Genomic DNA, 5,543 nt, shown 5'->3' on the forward strand with positions numbered 1-5,543 from the left:
AGAGAGGGAAAGAGGTACCAACCAAAAACAATCAAAGCTCATGATAAACCAATTTTTTTTTATGAAACACCAAACCGATACATTTAAGTTGTTAGACCTGTAAAAGCTTGAACTATAAAATTTAAACAAAAATAAGACTAGTTTTACTAAAAAATGAGGCATATATGTAGATGAAAAAATATACCACCTACTAATAATGAGTTGTTTAGAAACCGAAAACTACAAATAAGCTATTAATATAAGCATTTAAAGAGTTGTGAGCTTGTTAGAATCTATAAAGAATTCAGCTCAAAACTGATCGAAGAGTCCATGGGAAAAAAAGGTGCGTATAGGTAGGACCTAATGCATAAGGTCTTTACACAGTTACAACATGGGTCGTACTAGTCAAGCATTTGGAGACCAAGTCCTCTGAACATGTACTCTTATATATAGCCTACAAGGCATTGTAAGTGGACATGATTTTTAATATAATCTCATTTACACTTTTATTTTTATTCTCTTGTCTCCCAAGTAATTTATTTACATATATAAATACTCATTCCAAAATAAATGAATAAATTCGGATAATCAATCGACTTGATCGAGATCGTGCCAAGGTAAATAAACTGATATCTTCGTATGGCGTTCGAAGTTAGGAGGTATACTTGTGAAAAAGCGGGGGTCTAACAACACCACCCAATATTTCGCTTAGCAATCTTTATGGACAAATTTGAATATACTTTTAAGAGAATAAACAAGACTCAATCAATTAAAAGTACATCAACAAGTTTATATCTCTTTCTCTTGATGTGATTTCCTCAAACAGAAACTGCGAGTACTAATCAAATACAAGGAATAACTTGGATGGTACCAAAGACCAATATCCAATGATCAATCAATGACAAACAACAACCAAAGGTTGGATTACACTAATTGATGATCTAAGGCACAACGTGTATTATTTCAATTATAAAGATAAAACAATATAATGCGGAAACTAAAATAACACAGACACCAGAAATTTTGTTAACGAGGAAACCGCAAATGCAGAAAAACCCCGAGACCTAGTCCAGATTGAACACACATTGTATTAAGCCGCTACAGACACTAGCCTACTCCAAGCTAACTTCGGACTGGACTGTAGTTGAACCCCAATTAGTCTCCCACTGATCCAAGGTACAGTTGTACTCCCTACGCCTTTGATCCCAGCAATCCAGCATGATACTGTGCACTTGATTCCCTTAGCTGATCTCACCCACAACTAAGAGTTGCTACGACCCAAAATCGTAGGCTTTGACAATAAACAAATCTGTCTCACACATACAAGTCTATCAAAGGATCAATCTGTCTCCCACAGAAAAATCCTAAAGTCTTTGTTCCGTATTTTGATAATAATCAAGGTGAACAGGAACCAATTGATAATCCGGTCTTATATTCCCGAAGAACAGCCTGGATAAATCAACCATCTCACAACAATCTTAATCATATGGTAGCGAAACAAGATGTTACGGAATCACAAACAATGAGACGGAGATGTTTGTGACTACTTTTTATATCTTGCCTATCAGAGATATTAATCTCAATCCAATCAATCTGATTGTACTCGTACGATAGAAGATGCAAGATCAGATCACACAACTACGATAAAAGTAGTATCGGTCTGTCTTCACAATCCCAATGAAGTCTTTGAGTCGTTAACCTGGTTTTAAAAGAAGAAAACCAAAGGTTAAAGGAGAATCGACTCTAGCATGCAAACTAGTATCATAGGTGAAGTGTGGGGATTAGTTTTGCACAATACTAGATGTCTCCTTTATATGGTCTTTCAAATCATGGTTTCTCCTTGGTCACAAAGCAAACAATATCCACCATTAGATGAAAACCTGATTTAGATTCAAGCTAATATTTCTCAACCGTTAGATCGAAAACTTAGCTTGTTATACACAAATGAAATGCACGCTTCTAAGTTGTTAACCGTACCCAAACGTGTACATTTGTTGGTTCAACAATAGTTAACCAAAAGGTTATCCATATGACCATTTCATACCAACAATATTCTTCTTCACCATAACTAGTTCAAATGACTTCAAATGAACTAGTCAGAGAGTTGTCCAATTGCAAGGAAATCTTATTACTACACAAGACAGAATTGAAGAAAAGATGATTTGATGCACTTGAATCGGTTCATGAACTTTTATAGCCACGGTTTTCAAACTGCATTCCTTAGTCTTTATAAGTTAAAGTTCAGAAATCATCTTCAGATATATAACCTTCTTAAGTTCGCACACTAGGTTCGCGGACTTAAATAACCGGGAAGAGTTTACAAACTCCAGCAGAAAATCTCGGCAAAGACTTTCCGCCGGTTCGCGGACTGGTACTCACATAACAAGTTTGTCAACTCCAGCAGAATTTCTTGGGATGAGAAGTTCGGAAGTTCGCGGACTGAGTTCACGGACTTGGCAACAAGCCATTCTTCCGGTTTCTCTTGATCAACAAAGTTCGCAAACTTTGGTTCAAGGGATAGGACTTATGCACATATGTGTTTCCACAACAATATTTATGTCCATCATTGGTTATGTAATCTAAACTCTCATTCCAACCATTGAAACATTCTTAGAGGACGTTATACAGTTGTTACACCATTTCTCGTCAAAGCAATTTTCAAAGTGATTGAAACATATCATGACTTTCGTCACTAGGTAAAGATAAACATGATCGAAGCGAAACGCTTACCAACACATATTTCGAGATATAGATAGGCGAGGGATACTCGGCTCGAAATACCAAATGTGTATAATCTAAGTCTATATATACAACATATGACTTTTTGTCTCAAGAAGTAGGAGATAGAGTAGATAGACTTTTGAGTGACAGATAAGTTCAAGTCTTCACATACCTTTTTGTCGAGAAGTTCCACCGGTTCCTTGAGTAGTTCTTCTTCTTGTATGATGAATTTCCATGAAGTCCTTGAGCTTAACTACACTTTCTATCCTAGTCCGCGACTTAGCTATAGTAGACTAGAAATCAGGACTTATAGTTTTGATCACTAACATTGACAAACATGATTGAGATATGAACGCATGCGACTTCGACCGAGCAATGCTCTAACAATCCCCCCCTTTGTAAATTTTAGTGACAAAACTATCAATACATATGAAATACAAAAAATATAAAGAAACTTTAGTAGCTCCTATTCCACATGTCTAACCTTCAACATTCCTCGAAATCTTCGTCACTTCCAAGTACTCCAATGATCCCAAAGGTTGTAAGTTTAGCATCACCGTTGTTGAAGATCCATAGCTATAACAATGAGAAAGCATCGGTCTCGATCGTTGTTATACAGTGTCATAGTATTATTACACAGTGTCAAATTCCAGTTGTATCACAACTTCAACAATAATACTATGGTGATATGTATCACTCCCCCTTAGTCAATACTCCATCTCACATGGAAACTACTCCCTCTTACACAATGATCCGAAAACCATATGTATTTGTAGTGTGAACTACATATTAATTCTCCCCCTTTTTGTCAATAAAATTGGCAAAGGTACAAGAACGGGATCATAATGAAATTTCCGTAAGAGAAATTTCATGACTAAAATAAAAAATACATACCATCTAATATAGATGCAATCATATAGCCGAAGCTAATAGCATTCATCAAGGAGTTTAAAGATACAAGATAACCCCTTTAATATTCTACAGCCACACCCCCTCAAGATATGACCATTAAGCACAAGTTCAAAAGAACTCTCCCCCATTAGATGTCATTCCCAAGGGAACAACAAGAGCGACCTTAATTTCAAAAGAAAAAAAGGATTTTGATTGGACACCAAAAACCATGAGAATGATTTTCTATATCCAAAAACTTAATCAAATTAATCACAAGTAAACCCATGATTAATTTAATCGGAATACGCAATCAAATTAAACACAAAAGTGATCAACTTAGTTGATTATGCTCGACATAAGAGAACTTACGGAGCATACGACTAACATAACCATTAGAAAATGAATAGGATAGTCGTTCATATACTCAACATAAGAGAAATCTTACGGAGTATGGAAATACTCAACTAAATTAATTATCAGATAACCCATAATTAATCTAATTGGAATACACAACCAAACTAATTACAAAAGTAATCAATTTAATTGTCAGATGTTTTGCTCGACATAAAAAGACTTATGGAGCAATAACTAAATAACCAAACAAGATGATTAATTTAGTTCAAGAACGCTCAACATAAAGTACCTTACGGAACAACTAATCAAAAATTAATCAACTTGGTTGTATCGTGCTCAACATAAGACATATTACGGAGCCTCACAGTATTACATAAAATATGGATCAGTAAAGATCAATATTGTGGAATACACAAGGATTCATTCTATCTTCCATCACTATTTGCATAACGATATTTAATAGACATAATCCTTGAACACAAAAGATTTTAACCTATCTTCCATCAAAGAATTGACAATATAAGCTTAAATTTTGTAAATGTCAAAAGTCTATTCATCCTTAAATCAATACATGAATACCGATGATGAACGACTTTACCTTTGACAAAATATGGGACAACATAGTTCACGGACGTAAACACCAATATCCCATAACAAATTGCATATAACAAATCATAAAGATTAAATACTGCAAACCATCATCCTCCAAATATTTTTAGAATTTAAACCAATAAACCTAAAAAAGAACAAGAAGATGAAAAATAATAGCTATGTGTAGTCACAGTCATTGATATTAAAGCACTAGTTATTCTTCCAACTAAACCAAAAATAAGACATACTAGGAAACAATATCTTTGAGAAATTCCTTATCATTCTCGAACTCCTTGTCGTCAACATCCATCGGAATATAAGGTTCGTGGAGGAAGGAGTCAATACAAACAAGCCGTCTTGGCTGATGATGTCGAACCACGGCCTTTTTAATTTCCAAATATCTTAAAACGAAATCCTTTATTTCACTAATCTCCTTTCTTACTTCCTTCAACTCATCAAGAACATCGGAAAACTTCTGAGAGTTAGAAGGGACAACCCTTGGCTTTCCTGTATTCCTCCTCTTTCTTTTCAAGGAAGGAGTTACTGGAGATTCCTCTTTTTCCTTGATTGATGGCTTAAAAATCATATTGACATCTTTTCCATCCAAAGACATGATGCTTAGAGAACAGTTATAAACAACTTGTTTTTGTGAGAGGAATCACAATCTCATCAAGCAGTCTTAAGATATAAAAGATATGAGAGGGGAAAAAGGAATGTAGGGTTCAAAACCTTTAAACAGGTTCGTGGACGCCCAATTCTAAACCCTATAAAGAGTATAATTGTCGATAATAACCCTTTACTTTATTTGATAGACAGGAAAAACAATCCTAAGAAAAAAAACTTTTCCTAAAGCCTGAGCGGTAGACAATCTTATCTCTGTTTTATCAGGCACATGAGACAAGATTTACCAAACAACACAATTAATTTGTGTTGTGGTGAACAACAATTTGTCCACCATTTTCCTCTTGAGAGGAATCCTCAGACTTCTGTCTATCAAAGCGATTTGA

Source organism: Papaver somniferum, chromosome 11 (assembly GCF_003573695.1).
Source record: "Papaver somniferum cultivar HN1 chromosome 11, ASM357369v1, whole genome shotgun sequence".
NCBI classification, from domain to species: domain Eukaryota; kingdom Viridiplantae; phylum Streptophyta; class Magnoliopsida; order Ranunculales; family Papaveraceae; genus Papaver; species Papaver somniferum.